The sequence below is a fragment of the Electrophorus electricus genome, chromosome 13, assembly GCF_041902795.1.
Source record: "Electrophorus electricus isolate QZ-2024a chromosome 13, ASM4190279v1, whole genome shotgun sequence".
Classification (NCBI taxonomy): Eukaryota; Metazoa; Chordata; class Actinopteri; order Gymnotiformes; family Gymnotidae; genus Electrophorus; species Electrophorus electricus.
The window spans coordinates 21,684,278-21,701,765 of record NC_137509.1 but is presented as its reverse complement, the minus strand read 5'-3'; the positions used below and the strand labels follow the sequence as shown (position 1 = coordinate 21,701,765).

At 36.9% G+C, this 17,488-nt stretch overlaps 7 non-coding genes and 14 pseudogenes across 7 annotated transcripts; all 21 read right to left on the bottom strand.

The window, feature by feature from the left end:
* Nucleotides 1–572: 572 nt before the first annotated feature.
* LOC145646859 (5S ribosomal RNA) lies at nt 573–691 on the bottom strand (annotated as a pseudogene).
* Nucleotides 692–1,358: 667 nt separating this feature from the next.
* LOC145648813 (5S ribosomal RNA) lies at nt 1,359–1,477 on the bottom strand (annotated as a pseudogene).
* An 884-nt stretch (nt 1,478–2,361) lies between these two features.
* LOC145646858 (5S ribosomal RNA) lies at nt 2,362–2,480 on the bottom strand (annotated as a pseudogene).
* Nucleotides 2,481–3,146: 666 nt separating this feature from the next.
* LOC145646857 (5S ribosomal RNA) lies at nt 3,147–3,265 on the bottom strand (annotated as a pseudogene).
* Nucleotides 3,266–3,930: 665 nt separating this feature from the next.
* On the bottom strand, nt 3,931–4,049 carry LOC145648670 (5S ribosomal RNA; annotated as a pseudogene).
* Nucleotides 4,050–4,841: 792 nt separating this feature from the next.
* LOC145646325 (5S ribosomal RNA) lies at nt 4,842–4,960 on the bottom strand. The gene has a single exon (XR_014116170.1). It is a non-coding gene; the product is annotated as a 5S ribosomal RNA (ribosomal RNA).
* A 352-nt stretch (nt 4,961–5,312) lies between these two features.
* On the bottom strand, nt 5,313–5,431 carry LOC145648917 (5S ribosomal RNA). The gene has a single exon (XR_014116514.1). It is a non-coding gene; the product is annotated as a 5S ribosomal RNA (ribosomal RNA).
* Nucleotides 5,432–6,660: 1,229 nt separating this feature from the next.
* LOC145646297 (5S ribosomal RNA) lies at nt 6,661–6,779 on the bottom strand. The gene has a single exon (XR_014116153.1). It is a non-coding gene; the product is annotated as a 5S ribosomal RNA (ribosomal RNA).
* Nucleotides 6,780–7,131: 352 nt separating this feature from the next.
* On the bottom strand, nt 7,132–7,250 carry LOC145649800 (5S ribosomal RNA; annotated as a pseudogene).
* A 1,229-nt stretch (nt 7,251–8,479) lies between these two features.
* LOC145646286 (5S ribosomal RNA) lies at nt 8,480–8,598 on the bottom strand. Its single transcript, XR_014116152.1, has one exon. It is a non-coding gene; the product is annotated as a 5S ribosomal RNA (ribosomal RNA).
* Nucleotides 8,599–8,950: 352 nt separating this feature from the next.
* Nucleotides 8,951–9,069, bottom strand: LOC145649705 (5S ribosomal RNA). The gene has a single exon (XR_014116615.1). It is a non-coding gene; the product is annotated as a 5S ribosomal RNA (ribosomal RNA).
* Nucleotides 9,070–9,860: 791 nt separating this feature from the next.
* Nucleotides 9,861–9,979, bottom strand: LOC145646275 (5S ribosomal RNA). The gene has a single exon (XR_014116151.1). It is a non-coding gene; the product is annotated as a 5S ribosomal RNA (ribosomal RNA).
* Nucleotides 9,980–10,331: 352 nt separating this feature from the next.
* On the bottom strand, nt 10,332–10,450 carry LOC145648739 (5S ribosomal RNA; annotated as a pseudogene).
* A 352-nt stretch (nt 10,451–10,802) lies between these two features.
* LOC145649839 (5S ribosomal RNA) lies at nt 10,803–10,921 on the bottom strand (annotated as a pseudogene).
* A 352-nt stretch (nt 10,922–11,273) lies between these two features.
* Nucleotides 11,274–11,392, bottom strand: LOC145649693 (5S ribosomal RNA). The gene has a single exon (XR_014116613.1). It is a non-coding gene; the product is annotated as a 5S ribosomal RNA (ribosomal RNA).
* Nucleotides 11,393–12,182: 790 nt separating this feature from the next.
* Nucleotides 12,183–12,301, bottom strand: LOC145648388 (5S ribosomal RNA; annotated as a pseudogene).
* A 1,666-nt stretch (nt 12,302–13,967) lies between these two features.
* LOC145648477 (5S ribosomal RNA) lies at nt 13,968–14,086 on the bottom strand (annotated as a pseudogene).
* A 352-nt stretch (nt 14,087–14,438) lies between these two features.
* LOC145648213 (5S ribosomal RNA) lies at nt 14,439–14,557 on the bottom strand (annotated as a pseudogene).
* A 791-nt stretch (nt 14,558–15,348) lies between these two features.
* On the bottom strand, nt 15,349–15,467 carry LOC145648476 (5S ribosomal RNA; annotated as a pseudogene).
* Nucleotides 15,468–15,819: 352 nt separating this feature from the next.
* Nucleotides 15,820–15,938, bottom strand: LOC145648212 (5S ribosomal RNA; annotated as a pseudogene).
* A 791-nt stretch (nt 15,939–16,729) lies between these two features.
* On the bottom strand, nt 16,730–16,848 carry LOC145648474 (5S ribosomal RNA; annotated as a pseudogene).
* Between the last annotated feature and the right edge of the window lie 640 nt (nt 16,849–17,488).

Here is a 17,488-nt window from a genome sequence, read left to right as displayed (position 1 = left end):
TAAATTAAAGGGATGCAATACAATCTTACAGCACCTGCTATTCCCTGGTACTAAAATATTTCTATTTAATCTGTACACTTCACATACAAGCTTGTCAGTTGCAGATTAAAGTAAAGTGATGCAACAAAAACTTACAGCATCTGCTATTCCCAGGTGCTAACAGATAGTTTTTTTAATTAATCACTGCATTCCACATCTTAGCATGTCATCTTGACAGTAAATTAAAGTGATGCAAGAGAAGCTTACAGCATCTCGTAGTCCAAGGTGCTAACAGATAGTTTTTTGATGAATCACTGCACTTCACATTCAGGCATGTGAGTTGGAGATTAAATGAAAGTGATGCAAAAAAAACTTACAGCATCTGCTATTCCCAGGTGCTAACAGAGAGTTTGAGTTAATTATTCACTGCACTTCAAATTTGAACATGATAGCTTGAACATAAATTAAAGGGATGCAATACAATCTTACAGCACCTGCTATTCCCAGGCGCTAACAGATAGTTTTTTTTATTAATCACTGCACTTCACATTTGAGCATGTCAGCTTGAAAGTAAATTAAAGTGATGCAAGAAAAGCTTACAGCACCTGGTATTCCTAGGTAGGGTCCCACCTCAGTACTATTCAGGCCCAAACTTGCTTAGCTTCCAAGGTCAGATGAGATTGGGCGTTCTCAAGCTGGTGTGGCCGTAAGCCTTAAACACTTACTCAAATTGCCTAATCATAGCAAATATGATCAAAGACCAATCTGACAATTTTTTTTATTAATCCCTGCACTTGACATTCTAGAATGTTATCTTGAATGTAATTAAATGATGCAATAAAAGCTTACAATACGGAGCTGGTATACGGAGGCACTAATTATTCACTGCACTTCAAATTTGAACATGATAGCTTGAACATAAATTAAAGGGATGCAATACAATCTTACAGCACCTGCTATTCCCTGGTACTAAAATATTTCTATTTAATCTGTACACTTCACATACAAGCTTGTCAGTTGCAGATTAAAGTAAAGTGATGCAACAAAAACTTACAGCATTTGCTATTCCCAGGTGCTAACAGATAGTTTTTTTAATTAATCACTGCACTTCACATCCTAGCATGTCATCTTGAAAGTAAATTAAAGTGATGCAAGAGAAGCTTACAGCATCTCGTAGTCCAAGGTGCTAACAGATAGATTTTTGAGGAATCACTGCACTTCACATTCAGGCATGTGAGTTGGAGAGTAAATGAAAGTGATGCAAAAAAAACTTACAGCATCTGCTATTCCCAGGTGCTAACAGATAGTTTTTTTTATTAATCACTTCACTTCACATTTGAGCATGTCAGCTTGAAAGTAAATTAAAGTGATGCAAGAAAAGCTTACAGCACCTGGTATTCCTAGGTAGAGTCCCACCTCAGTACTATTCAGGCCCAAACTTGCTTAGTTTCCAAGGTCAGATGAGATTGGGCGTTCTCAAGCTGGTGTGGCCGTAAGCCTTAAACACTTACTCAAATTGCCTAATCGTAGCAAATATGATCAAAGACCAATCTGACAATTTTTTTTATTAATCCCTGCACTTGACATTCTAGAATGTTATCTTGAATGTAAATAATGATGCAATAAAAGCTTACAATACGGAGCTGGTATAAGGAGGCACTAATTATTCACTGCACTTCAAATTTGAACATGATAGCTTGAACACAAATTAAAGGGATGCAATACAATCTTACAGCACCTGCTATTCCCTGGTACTAAAATATTTCTATTTAATCTGTACACTTCACATACAAGCTTGTCAGTTGCAGATTAAAGTAAAGTGATGCAACAAAAACTTACAGCATCTGCTATTCCCAGGTGCTAACAGATAGTTTTTTTAATTAATCACTGCATTTCACATCCTAGCATGTCATCTTGACAGTAAATTAAAGTGATGCAAGAGAAGCTTACAGCATCTCGTAGTCCAATGTGCTAACATATAGTTTTTTGATGAATCACTGCACTTCACATTCAGGCATGTGAGTTGGAGAGTAAATGAAAGTGATGCAAAAAAAACTTACAGCATCTGCTATTCCCAGGTGCTAACAGATAGTTTGATTTAATTATTCATTGCACTTCAAATTTGAACATGATAGCTTGAACATAAATTAAAGGGATGCAATACAATCTTACAGCACCTGCTATTCCCTGGTACTAAAATATTTCTATTTAATCTGTACACTTCACATACAAGATTGTCAGTTGCAGATTAAAGTAAAGTGATGCAACAAAAACTTACAGCATCTGCTATTCCCAGGTGCTAACAGATAGTTTTTTTTATTAATCACTGCACTTCACATTTGAGCATGTCAGCTTGAAAGTAAATTAAAGTGATGCAAGAAAAGCTTACAGCACCTGGTATTCCTAGGTAGGGTCCCACCTCAGTACTATTCAGGCCCAAACTTGCTTAGCTTCCAAGGTCAGATGAGATTGGGCGTTCTCAAGCTGGTGTGGCCGTAAGCCTTAAACACTTACTCAAATTGCCTAATCATAGCAAATATGATCAAAGACCAATCTGACAATTTTTTTTATTAATCCCTGCACTTGACATTCTAGAATGTTATCTTGAATGTAATTAAATGATGCAATAAAAGCTTACAATACGGAGCTGGTATACGGAGGCACTAATTATTCACTGCACTTCAAATTTGAACATGATAGCTTGAACATAAATTAAAGGGATGCAAACAATCTTACAGCACCTGCTATTCCCTGGTACTAAAATATTTCTATTTAATCTGTACACTTCACATACAAGCTTGTCAGTTGCAGATTAAAGTAAAGTGATGCAACAAAAACTTACAGCATCTGCTATTCCCAGGTGCTAACAGATAGTTTTTTTAATTAATCACTGCACTTCACATCCTAGCATGTCATCTTGAAAGTAAATTAAAGTGATGCAAGAGAAGCTTACAGCATCTCGTAGTCCAAGGTGCTAACAGATAGATTTTTGAGGAATCACTGCACTTCACATTCAGGCATGTGAGTTGGAGAGTAAATGAAAGTGATGCAAAAAAAACTTACATCATCTGCTATTCCCAGGTGCTAACAGATAGTTTTTTTTATTAATCACTGCACTTCACATTTGAGCATGTCAGCTTGAAAGTAAATTAAAGTGATGCAAGAAAAGCTTACAGCACCTGGTATTCCTAGGTAGGGTCCCACCTCAGTACTATTCAGGCCCAAACTTGCTTAGCTTCCAAGGTCAGATGAGATTGGGCGTTCTCAAGCTGGTGTGGCCGTAAGCCTTAAACACTTACTCAATTGCCTAATCATAGCAAATATGATCAAAGACCAATCTGACAATTTTTTTTATTAATCCCTGCACTTGACATTCTAGAATGTTATCTTGAATGTAATTAAATGATGCAATAAAAGCTTACAATACGGAGCTGGTATACTGAGGCACTAATTATTCACTGCACTTCAAATTTGAACATGATAGCTTGAACATAAATTAAAGGGATGCAATACAATCTTACAGCACCTGCTATTCCCTGGTACTAAAATATTTCTATTTAATCTGTACACTTCACATACAAGCTTGTCAGTTGCAGATTAAAGTAAAGTGATGCAACAAAAACTTACAGCATCTGCTATTCCCAGGTGCTAACAGATAGTTTTTTTAATTAATCACTGCATTTCACATCCTAGCATGTCATCTTGACAGTAAATTAAATTGATGCGAGAGAAGCTTACAGCATCTCGTAGTCCAAGTTGCTAACAGATAGTTTTTGATGAATCACTGCACTTCACATTTAGGCACGTGAGATGGAGAGTAAATGAAAGTGATGCAAAAAAAACTTACAGCATCTGCTATTCCCAGGTGCTAACAGATAGTTTTTTTTATTAATCACTGCACTTCACATTTGAGCATGTCAGCTTGACAGTAAATTAAAGTGATGCATGAAGAGCTTACAGCACCTGGTATTCCTAGGTAGAGTCTCACCTCAGTACTATCCAGGCCCAAACTTGCTTAGCTTCCAAGGTCAGATGAGATTGGGCGTTCTCAAGCTGGTGTGGCCGTAAGCCTTAAACACTTACTCAAATTGCCTAATCATAGCAAATATGATCAAAGACCAATCTGACAATTTTTTTTATTAATCCCTGCACTTGACATTCTAGAATGTTATCTTGAATGTAAATTAAATGATGCAATAAAAGCTTACAACATCTGGTATACGGAGGCACTAACAGACAGTTTTTTGATGAATCACTGCACTTCACATTCAGGCATGTGAGTTGGAGAGTAAATGAAAGTGATGCAAAAAAAAACGTACAGCATCTGCTATTCCCAGGTGCTAACAGATAGTTTAAGTTAATTATTCACTGCACTTCAAATTTGAACATGATAGCTTGAACATAAATTAAAGGGATGCAATACAATCTTACAGCACCTGCTATTCCCTGGTACTAAAATATTTCTATTTAATCTGTACACTTCACATACAAGCTTGTCAGTTGCAGATTAAAGTAAAGTGATGCAACAAAAACTTACAGCATCTGCTATTCCCAGGTGCTAACAGATAGTTTTTTTAATTAATCACTGCATTTCACATCCTAGCATGTCATCTTGACAGTAAATTAAAGTGATGCAAGAGAAGCTTACAGCATCTCGTAGTCCATGGTGCTAACAGATATTTTTTTGATGAATAACTGCACTTCACATTCAGGCATGTGAGTTGGAGAGTAAATGAAAGTGATGCAAAAAAAACTTACAGCATCTGCTATTCCCAGGTGCTAACAGATAGTTTTTTTTATTAATCACTGCACTTCACATTTGAGCATATCAGCTTGAAAATAAATTAAAGTGATGCAAGAAAAGCTTACAGCACCTGGTATTCCTAGGTAGAGTCCCACCTCAGTACTATCCAGGCCCAAACTTGCTTAGCTTCCAAGGTCAGATGAGATTGGGCGTTCTCAAGCTGGTGTGGCCGTAAGCCTTAAGCACTTACTCAAATTGCCTAATCATAGCAAATATGATCAAAGACCAATCTGACAATTTTTTTTATTAATCCCTGCACTTGACATTCTAGAATGTTATCTTGAAAGTAAATTAAATGATGCAATAAAAGCTTACAACATCTGGTATACGGAGGCACTAACAGACAGTTTTTTGATGAATCACTGCACTTCACATTCAGGCATGTGAGTTGGAGAGTAAATGAAAGTGATGCAAAAAAAACTTACAGCATCGGCTATTCCCAGGTGCTAACAGATAGTTTTTTTTATTAATCACTGCACTTCACATTTGAGCATGTCAGCTTGAAAGTAAATTAAAGTGATGCAAGAAAAGCTTACAGCACCTGGTATTCCTAGGTAGGGTCCCACCTCAGTACTATCCAGGCCCAAACTTGCTTAACTTCCAAGGTCAGATGAGATTGGGCGTTCTCAAGCTGGTGTGGCCGTAAGCCTTAAACACTTACTCAAATTGCCTAATCATAGCAAATATGATCAAAGACCAATCTGACAATTTTTTTTATTAATCCCTGCACTTGACATTCTAGAATGTTATCTTGAATGTAAATTAAATGATGCAATAAAAGCTTACAACATCTGGTATACGGAGGCACTAACAGACAGTTTTTTGATGAATCACTGCACTTCACATTCAGGCATGTGAGTTGGAGAGTAAATGAAAGTGATGCATAAAAAACTTACAGCATCTGCTATTCCCAGGTGCTAACAGATAGTTTGAGTTAATTATTCACTGCAATTCAAATTTGAACATGATAGCTTGAACATAAATTAAAGGGATGCAATACAATCTTACAGCACCTGCTATTCCCTGGTACTAAAATATTTCTATTTAATCTGTACACTTCACATACAAGCTTGTCAGTTGCAGATTAAAGTAAAGTGATGCAACAAAAACTTACAGCATCTGCTATTCCCAGGTGCTAACAGATAGTTTTTTTAATTAATCACTGCATTTCACATCCTAGCATGTCATCTTGACAGTAAATTAAAGTGATTCAAGAGAAGCTTACAGCATCTCGTAGTCCAAGGTGCTAACAGATAGTTTTTGATGAATCACTGCACTTCACATTCAGGCATGTGAGTTGGAGAGTAAATGAAAGTGATGCAAAAAAAACTTACAGCATCGGCTATTCCCAGGTGCTAACAGATAGTTTGAGTTAATTATTCACTGCACTTCAAATTTGAACATGATAGCTTGAACATAAATTAAAGGGATGCAATACAATCTTACAGCACCTGCTATTCCCTGGTACTAAAATATTTCTATTTAATCTGTACACTTCACATACAAGCTTGTCAGTTGCAGATTAAAGTAAAGTGATGCAACAAAAACTTACAGCATCTGCTATTCCCAGGTGCTAACAGATAGTTTTTTTAATTAATCACTGCATTTCACATCCTAGCATGTCATCTTGACAGTAAATTAAAGTGATTCAAGAGAAGCTTACAGCATCTCGTAGTCCAAGGTGCTAACAGATAGTTTTTGATGAATCACTGCACTTCACATTCAGGCATGTGAGTTGGAGAGTAAATGAAAGTGATGCAAAAAAAACTTACAGCATCGGCTATTCCCAGGTGCTAACAGATAGTTTTTTTTTATTAATCACTGCACTTCACATTTGAGCATGTCAGCTTGAAAGTAAATTAAAGTGATGCAAGAAAAGCTTACAGCACCTGGTATTCCTAGGTAGAGTCCCACCTCAGTACTATCCAGGCCCAAACTTGCTTAGCTTCCAAGGTCAGATGAGATTGGGCGTTCTCAAGCTGGTGTGGCCGTAAGCCTTAAGCACTTACTCAAATTGCCTAATCATAGCAAATATGATCAAAGACCAATCTGACAATTTTTTTTATTAATCCCTGCACTTGACATTCTAGAATGTTATCTTGAAAGTAAATTAAATGATGCAATAAAAGATTACAACATCTGGTATACGGAGGCACTAACAGACAGTTTTTTGATGAATCACTGCACTTCACATTCAGGCATGTGAGTTGGAAAGTAAATGAAAGTGATGCAAAAAAAACTTACAGCATCGGCTATTCCCAGGTGCTAACAGATAGTTTTTTTTATTAATCACTGCACTTCACATTTGAGCATGTCATCTTGAAAGTAAATTAAAGTGATGCAAGAAAAGCTTACAGCACCTGGTATTCCTAGGTAGGGTCCCACCTCAGTACTATCCAGGCCCAAACTTGCTTAGCTTCCAAGGGCAGAGGAGATTGGGCGTTCTCAAGCTGGTGTGGCCGTAAGCCTTAAACACTTACTCAAATTGCCTAATCATAGCAAATATGATCAAAGACCAATCTGACAATTTTTTTTATTAATCCCTGCACTTGACATTCTAGAATGTTATCTTGAATGTAAATTAAATGATGCAATAAAAGCTTACAACATCTGATATACGGAGGCACTAACAGACAGTTTTTTGATGAATCACTGCACTTCACATTCAGGCATGTGAGTTGGAGAGTAAATGAAAGTGATGCAAAAAAAACTTACAGCATCTGCTATTCCCAGGTGCTAACAGATAGTTTGAGTTAATTATTCACTGCACTTCAAATTTGAACATGATAGCTTGAACATAAATTAAAGGGATGCAATACAATCTTACAGCACCTGCTATTCCCTGGTACTAAAATATTTCTATTTAATCTGTACACTTCACATACAAGCTTGTCAGTTGCAGATTAAAGTAAAGTGATGCAACAAAAACTTACAGCATCTGCTATTCCCAGGTGCTAACACATAGTTTTTTTAATTAATCACTGCATTTCACATCCTAGCATGTCATCTTGACAGTAAATTAAAGTGATTCAAGAGAAGCTTACAGCATCTCGTAGTCCAAGGTGCTAACAGATAGTTTTTGATGAATCACTGCACTTCACATTCAGGCATGTGAGTTGGAGAGTAAATGAAAGTGATGCAAAAAAAACTTACAGCATCGGCTATTCCCAGGTGCTAACAGATAGTTTGAGTTAATTATTCACTGCACTTCAAATTTGAACATGATAGCTTGAACATAAATTAAAGGGATGCAATACAATCTTACAGCACCTGCTATTCCCTGGTACTAAAATATTTCTATTTAATCTGTACACTTCACATACAAGCTTGTCAGTTGCAGATTAAAGTAAAGTGATGCAACAAAAACTTACAGCATCTGCTATTCCCAGGTGCTAACAGATAGTTTTTTTAATTAATCACTGCATTTCACATCCTAGCATGTCATCTTGACAGTAAATTAAAGTGATTCAAGAGAAGCTTACAGCATCTCGTAGTCCAAGGTGCTAACAGATAGTTTTTGATGAATCACTGCACTTCACATTCAGGCATGTGAGTTGGAGAGTAAATGAAAGTGATGCAAAAAAAACTTACAGCATCGGCTATTCCCAGGTGCTAACAGATAGTTTTTTTTTATTAATCACTGCACTTCACATTTGAGCATGTCAGCTTGAAAGTAAATTAAAGTGATGCAAGAAAAGCTTACAGCACCTGGTATTCCTAGGTAGAGTCCCACCTCAGTACTATCCAGGCCCAAACTTGCTTAGCTTCCAAGGTCAGATGAGATTGGGCGTTCTCAAGCTGGTGTGGCCGTAAGCCTTAAGCACTTACTCAAATTGCCTAATCATAGCAAATATGATCAAAGACCAATCTGACAATTTTTTTTATTAATCCCTGCACTTGACATTCTAGAATGTTATCTTGAAAGTAAATTAAATGATGCAATAAAAGATTACAACATCTGGTATAGGGAGGCACTAACAGACAGTTTTTTGATGAATCACTGCACTTCACATTCAGGCATGTGAGTTGGAGAGTAAATGAAAGTGATGCAAAAAAAACTTACAGCATCGGCTATTCCCAGGTGCTAACAGATAGTTTTTTTTATTAATCACTGCACTTCACATTTGAGCATGTCAGCTTGAAAGTAAATTAAAGTGATGCAAGAAAAGCTTACAGCACCTGGTATTCCTAGGTAGGGTCCCACCTCAGTACTATCCAGGCCCAAACTTGCTTAGCTTCCAAGGTCAGATGAGATTGGGCGTTCTCAAGCTGGTGTGGCCGTAAGCCTTGAACACTTACTCAAATTGCCTAATCATAGCAAATATGATCAAAGACCAATCTGACAATTTTTTTTATTAATCCCTGCACTTGACATTCTAGAATGTTATCTTGAATGTAAATTAAATGATGCAATAAAAGCTTACAACATCTGGTATACGGAGGCACTAACAGACAGTTTTTTGATGAATCACTGCACTTCACATTCAGGCATGTGAGTTGGAGAGTAAATGAAAGTGATGCATAAAAAACTTACAGCATCTGCTATTCCCAGGTGCTAACAGATAGTTTGAGTTAATTATTCACTGCAATTCAAATTTGAACATGATAGCTTGAACATAAATTAAAGGGATGCAATACAATCTTACAGCACCTGCTATTCCCTGGTACTAAAATATTTCTATTTAATCTGTACACTTCACATACAAGCTTGTCAGTTGCAGATTAAAGTAAAGTGATGCAACAAAAACTTACAGCATCTGCTATTCCCAGGTGCTAACAGATAGTTTTTTTAATTAATCACTGCATTTCACATCCTAGCATGTCATCTTGACAGTAAATTAAAGTGATTCAAGAGAAGCTTACAGCATCTCGTAGTCCAAGGTGCTAACAGATAGTTTTTGATGAATCACTGCACTTCACATTCAGGCATGTGAGTTGGAGAGTAAATGAAAGTGATGCAAAAAAAACTTACAGCATCGGCTATTCCCAGGTGCTAACAGATAGTTTTTTTTTATTAATCACTGCACTTCACATTTGAGCATGTCAGCTTGAAAGTAAATTAAAGTGATGCAAGAAAAGCTTACAGCACCTGGTATTCCTAGGTAGAGTCCCACCTCAGTACTATCCAGGCCCAAACTTGCTTAGCTTCCAAGGTCAGATGAGATTGGGCGTTCTCAAGCTGGTGTGGCCGTAAGCCTTAAGCACTTACTCAAATTGCCTAATCATAGCAAATATGATCAAAGACCAATCTGACAATTTTTTTTATTAATCCCTGCACTTGACATTCTAGAATGTTATCTTGAAAGTAAATTAAATGATGCAATAAAAGCTTACAACATCTGGTATACGGAGGCACTAACAGACAGTTTTTTGATGAATCACTGCACTTCACATTCAGGCATGTGAGTTGGAGAGTAAATGAAAGTGATGCAAAAAAAACTTACAGCATCGGCTATTCCCAGGTGCTAACAGATAGTTTTTTTTATTAATCACTGCACTTCACATTTGAGCATGTCAGCTTGAAAGTAAATTAAAGTGATGCAAGAAAAGCTTACAGCACCTGGTATTCCTAGGTAGAGTCCCACCTCAGTACTATCCAGGCCCAAACTTGCTAAGCTTCCAAGGTCAGATGAGATTGGGCGTTCTCAAGCTGGTGTGGCCGTAAGCCTTAAGCACTTACTCAAATTGCCTAATCATAGCAAATATGATCAAAGACCAATCTGACAATTTTTTTTATTAATCCCTGCACTTGACATTCTAGAATGTTATCTTGAAAGTAAATTAAATGATGCAATAAAAGCTTACAACATCTGGTATACGGAGGCACTAACAGACAGTTTTTTGATGAATCACTGCACTTCACATTCAGGCATGTGAGTTGGAGAGTAAATGAAAGTGATGCAAAAAAAACTTACAGCATCGGCTATTCCCAGGTGCTAACAGATAGTTTTTTTTATTAATCACTGCACTTCACATTTGAGCATGTCAGCTTGAAAGTAAATTAAAGTGATGCAAGAAAAGCTTACAGCACCTGGTATTCCTAGGTAGGGTCCCACCTCAGTACTATCCAGGCCCAAACTTGCTTAGCTTCCAAGGTCAGATGAGATTGGACGTTCTGAAGCTGGTGTGGCCGTAAGCCTTAAACACTTACTCAAATTGCCTAATCATAGCAAATATGATCAAAGACCAATCTGACAATTTTTTTTATTAATCCCTGCACTTGACATTCTAGAATGTTATCTTGAATGTAAATTAAATGATGCAATAAAAGCTTACAACATCTGGTATACGGAGGCACTAACAGACAGTTTTTTGATGAATCACTGCACTTCACATTCAGGCATGTGAGTTGGAGAGTAAATGAAAGTGATGCAAAAAAAACTTACAGCATCGGCTATTCCCAGGTGCTAACAGATAGTTTTTTTTATTAATCACTGCACTTCACATTTGAGCATGTCAGCTTGAAAGTAAATTAAAGTGATGCAAGAAAAGCTTACAGCACCTGGTATTCCTAGGTAGGGTCCCACCTCAGTACTATCCAGGCCCAAACTTGCTTAGCTTCCAAGGTCAGATGAGATTGGGCGTTCTCAAGCTGGTGTGGCCGTAAGCCTTAAACACTTACTCAAATTTCCTAATCATAGCAAATATGATCAAAGACCAATCTGACAATTTTTTTTATTAATCCCTGCACTTGACATTCTAGAATGTTATCTTGAATGTAAATTAAATGATGCAATAAAAGCTTACAACATCTGGTATACGGAGGCACTAACAGACAGTTTTTTGATGAATCACTGCACTTCACATTCAGGCATGTGAGTTGGAGAGTAAATGAAAGTGATGCAAAAAAAACGTACAGCATCTGCTATTCCCAGGTGCTAACAGATAGTTTGAGTTAATTATTCACTGCACTTCAAATTTGAACATGATAGCTTGAACATAAATTAAAGGGATGCAATACAATCTTACAGCACCTGCTATTCCCTGGTACTAAAATATTTCTATTTAATCTGTACACTTCACATACAAGCTTGTCAGTTGCAGATTAAAGTAAAGTGATGCAACAAAAACTTACAGCATCTGCTATTCCCAGGTGCTAACAGATAGTTTTTTTAATTAATCACTGCATTTCACATCCTAGCATGTCATCTTGACAGTAAATTAAAGTGATTCAAGAGAATCTTACAGCATCTCGTAGTCCAAGGTGCTAACAGATAGTTTTTGATGAATCACTGCACTTCACATTCAGGCATGTGAGTTGGAGAGTAAATGAAAGTGATGCAAAAAAAACTTACAGCATCGGCTATTCCCAGGTTCTAACAGATAGTTTTTTTTATTAATCACTGCACTTCACATTTGAGCATGTCAGCTTGAAAGTAAATTAAAGTGATGCAAGAAAAGCTTACAGCACCTGGTATTCCTAGGTAGGGTCCCACCTCAGTACTATCCAGGCCCAAACTTGCTTAGCTTCCAAGGTCAGATGAGATTGGGCGTTCTGAAGCTGGTGTGGCCGTAAGCCTTAAACACTTACTCAAATTGCCTAATCATAGCAAATATGATCAAAGACCAATCTGACAATTTTTTTTATTAATCCCTGCACTTGACATTCTAGAATGTTATCTTGAATGTAAATTAAATGATGCAATAAAAGCTTACAACATCTGGTATACGGAGGCACTAACAGACAGTTTTTTGATGAATCACTGCACTTCACATTCAGGCATGTGAGTTGGAGAGTAAATGAAAGTGATGCAAAAAAAACTTACAGCATCGGCTATTCCCAGGTGCTAACAGATAGTTTTTTTTATTAATCACTGCACTTCACATTTGAGCATGTCAGCTTGAAAGTAAATTAAAGTGATGCAAGAAAAGCTTACAGCACCTGCTATTCCCTGGTACTAAAATATTTCTATTTAATCTGTACACTTCACATACAAGCTTGTCAGTTGCAGATTAAAGTAAAGTGATGCAACAAAAACTTACAGCATCTGCTATTCCCAGGTGCTAACACATAGTTTTTTTAATTAATCACTGCATTTCACATCCTAGCATGTCATCTTGACAGTAAATTAAAGTGATTCAAGAGAAGCTTACAGCATCTCGTAGTCCAAGGTGCTAACAGATAGTTTTTGATGAATCACTGCACTTCACATTCAGGCATGTGAGTTGGAGAGTAAATGAAAGTGATGCAAAAAAAACTTACAGCATCGGCTATTCCCAGGTGCTAACAGATAGTTTGAGTTAATTATTCACTGCACTTCAAATTTGAACATGATAGCTTGAACATAAATTAAAGGGATGCAATACAATCTTACAGCACCTGCTATTCCCTGGTACTAAAATATTTCTATTTAATCTGTACACTTCACATACAAGCTTGTCAGTTGCAGATTAAAGTAAAGTGATGCAACAAAAACTTACAGCATCTGCTATTCCCAGGTGCTAACAGATAGTTTTTTTAATTAATCACTGCATTTCACATCCTAGCATGTCATCTTGACAGTAAATTAAAGTGATTCAAGAGAATCTTACAGCATCTCGTAGTCCAAGGTGCTAACAGATAGTTTTTGATGAATCACTGCACTTCACATTCAGGCATGTGAGTTGGAGAGTAAATGAAAGTGATGCAAAAAAAACTTACAGCATCTGCTATTCCCAGGTGCTAACAGATAGTTTGAGTTAATTATTCACTGCACTTCAAATTTGAACATGATAGCTTGAACATAAATTAAAGGGATGCAATACAATCTTACAGCACCTGCTATTCCCTGGTACTAAAATATTTCTATTTAATCTGTACACTTCACATACAAGCTTGTCAGTTGCAGATTAAAGTAAAGTGATGCAACAAAAACTTACAGCATCTGCTATTCCCAGGTGCTAACAGATAGTTTTTTTAATTAATCACTGCATTTCACATCCTAGCATGTCATCTTGACAGTAAATTAAAGTGATTCAAGAGAAGCTTACAGCATCTCGTAGTCCAAGGTGCTAACAGATAGTTTTTGATGAATCACTGCACTTCACATTCAGGCATGTGAGTTGGAGAGTAAATGAAAGTGATGCAAAAAAAACTTACAGCATCGGCTATTCCCAGGTGCTAACAGATAGTTTTTTTTTATTAATCACTGCACTTCACATTTGAGCATGTCAGCTTGAAAGTAAATTAAAGTGATGCAAGAAAAGCTTACAGCACCTGGTATTCCTAGGTAGAGTCCCACCTCAGTACTATCCAGGCCCAAAGTTGCTTAGCTTCCAAGGTCAGATGAGATTGGGCGTTCTCAAGCTGGTGTGGCCGTAAGCCTTAAGCACTTACTCAAATTGCCTAATCATAGCAAATATGATCAAAGACCAATCTGACAATTTTTTTTATTAATCCCTGCACTTGACATTCTAGAATGTTATCTTGAAAGTAAATTAAATGATGCAATAAAAGCTTACAACATCTGGTATACGGAGGCACTAACAGACAGTTTTTTGATGAATCACTGCACTTCACATTCAGGCATGTGAGTTGGAGAGTAAATGAAAGTGATGCAAAAAAAACTTACAGCATCGGCTATTCCCAGGTGCTAACAGATAGTTTTTTTTATTAATCACTGCACTTCACATTTGAGCATGTCATCTTGAAAGTAAATTAAAGTGATGCAAGAAAAGCTTACAGCACCTGGTATTCCTAGGTAGGGTCCCACCTCAGTACTATCCAGGCCCAAACTTGCTTAGCTTCCAAGGTCAGAGGAGATTGGGCGTTCTCAAGCTGGTGTGGCCGTAAGCCTTAAACACTTACTCAAATTGCCTAATCATAGCAAATATGATGAAAGACCAATCTGACAATTTTTTTTATTAATCCCTGCACTTGACATTCTAGAATGTTATCTTGAATGTAAATTAAATGATGCAATAAAAGCTTACAACATCTGATATACGGAGGCACTAACAGACAGTTTTTTGATGAATCACTGCACTTCACATTCAGGCATGTGAGTTGGAGAGTAAATGAAAGTGATGCATAAAAAACTTACAGCATCTGCTATTCCCAGGTGCTAACAGATAGTTTGAGTTAATTATTCACTGCACTTCAAATTTGAACATGATAGCTTGAACATAAATTAAAGGGATGCAATACAATCTTACAGCACCTGCTATTCCCTGGTACTAAAATATTTCTATTTAATCTGTACACTTCACATACAAGCTTGTCAGTTGCAGATTAAAGTAAAGTGATGCAACAAAAACTTACAGCATCTGCTATTCCCAGGTGCTAAGAGATAGTTTTTTTAATTAATCACTGCATTTCACATCCTAGCATGTCATCTTGACAGTAAATTAAAGTGATTCAAGAGAAGCTTACAGCATCTCGTAGTCCAAGGTGCTAACAGATAGTTTTTGATGAATCACTGCACTTCACATTCAGGCATGTGAGTTGGAGAGTAAATGAAAGTGATGCAAAAAAAACTTACAGCATCGGCTATTCCCAGGTGCTAACAGATAGTTTTTTTTTATTAATCACTGCACTTCACATTTGAGCATGTCAGCTTGAAAGTAAATTAAAGTGATGCAAGAAAAGCTTACAGCACCTGGTATTCCTAGGTAGAGTCCCACCTCAGTACTATCCAGGCCCAAAGTTGCTTAGCTTCCAAGGTCAGATGAGATTGGGCGTTCTCAAGCTGGTGTGGCCGTAAGCCTTAAGCACTTACTCAAATTGCCTAATCATAGCAAATATGATCAAAGACCAATCTGACAATTTTTTTTATTAATCCCTGCACTTGACATTCTAGAATGTTATCTTGAAAGTAAATTAAATGATGCAATAAAAGCTTACAACATCTGGTATACGGAGGCACTAACAGACAGTTTTTTGATGAATCACTGCACTTCACATTCAGGCATGTGAGTTGGAGAGTAAATGAAAGTGATGCAAAAAAAACTTACAGCATCGGCTATTCCCAGGTGCTAACAGATAGTTTTTTTTATTAATCACTGCACTTCACATTTGAGCATGTCATCTTGAAAGTAAATTAAAGTGATGCAAGAAAAGCTTACAGCACCTGGTATTCCTAGGTAGGGTCCCACCTCAGTACTATCCAGGCCCAAACTTGCTTAGCTTCCAAGGTCAGAGGAGATTGGGCGTTCTCAAGCTGGTGTGGCCGTAAGCCTTAAACACTTACTCAAATTGCCTAATCATAGCAAATATGATCAAAGACCAATCTGACAATTTTTTTTATTAATCCCTGCACTTGACATTCTAGAATGTTATCTTGAATGTAAATTAAATGATGCAATAAAAGCTTACAACATCTGATATACGGAGGCACTAACAGACAGTTTTTTGATGAATCACTGCACTTCACATTCAGGCATGTGAGTTGGAGAGTAAATGAAAGTGATGCAAAAAAAACTTACAGCATCTGCTATTCCCAGGTGCTAACAGATAGTTTGAGTTAATTATTCACTGCACTTCAAATTTGAACATGATAGCTTGAACATAAATTAAAGGGATGCAATACAATCTTACAGCACCTGCTATTCCCTGGTACTAAAATATTTCTATTTAATCTGTACACTTCACATACAAGCTTGTCAGTTGCAGATTAAAGTAAAGTGATGCAACAAAAACTTACAGCATCTGCTATTCCCAGGTGCTAACAGATAGTTTTTTTAATTAATCACTGCATTTCACATCCTAGCATGTCATCTTGACAGTAAATTAAAGTGATTCAAGAGAAGCTTACAGCATCTCGTAGTCCAAGGTGCTAACAGATAGTTTTTGATGAATCACTGCACTTCACATTCAGGCATGTGAGTTGGAGAGTAAATGAAAGTGATGCAAAAAAAACTTACAGCATCGGCTATTCCCAGGTGCTAACAGATAGTTTTTTTTTATTAATCACTGCACTTCACATTTGAGCATGTCAGCTTGAAAGTAAATTAAAGTGATGCAAGAAAAGCTTACAGCACCTGGTATTCCTAGGTAGAGTCCCACCTCAGTACTATCCAGGCCCAAAGTTGCTTAGCTTCCAAGGTCAGATGAGATTGGGCGTTCTCAAGCTGGTGTGGCCGTAAGCCTTAAGCACTTACTCAAATTGCCTAATCATAGCAAATATGATCAAAGACCAATCTGACAATTTTTTTTATTAATCCCTGCACTTGACATTCTAGAATGTTATCTTGAAAGTAAATTAAATGATGCAATAAAAGCTTACAACATCTGGTATACGGAGGCACTAACAGACAGTTTTTTGATGAATCACTGCACTTCACATTCAGGCATGTGAGTTGGAGAGTAAATGAAAGTGATGCAAAAAAAACTTACAGCATCGGCTATTCCCAGGTGCTAACAGATAGTTTTTTTTATTAATCACTGCACTTCACATTTGAGCATGTCATCTTGAAAGTAAATTAAAGTGATGCAAGAAAAGCTTACAGCACCTGCTATTCCCTGGTACTAAAATATTTCTATTTAATCTGTACACTTCACATACAAGCTTGTCAGTTGCAGATTAAAGTAAAGTGATGCAACAAAAACTTACAGCATCTGCTATTCCCAGGTGCTAACAGATAGTTTTTTTAATTAATCACTGCATTTCACATCCTAGCATGTCATCTTGACAGTAAATTAAAGTGATTCAAGAGAAGCTTACAGCATCTCGTAGTCCAAGGTGCTAACAGATAGTTTTTGATGAATCACTGCACTTCACATTCAGG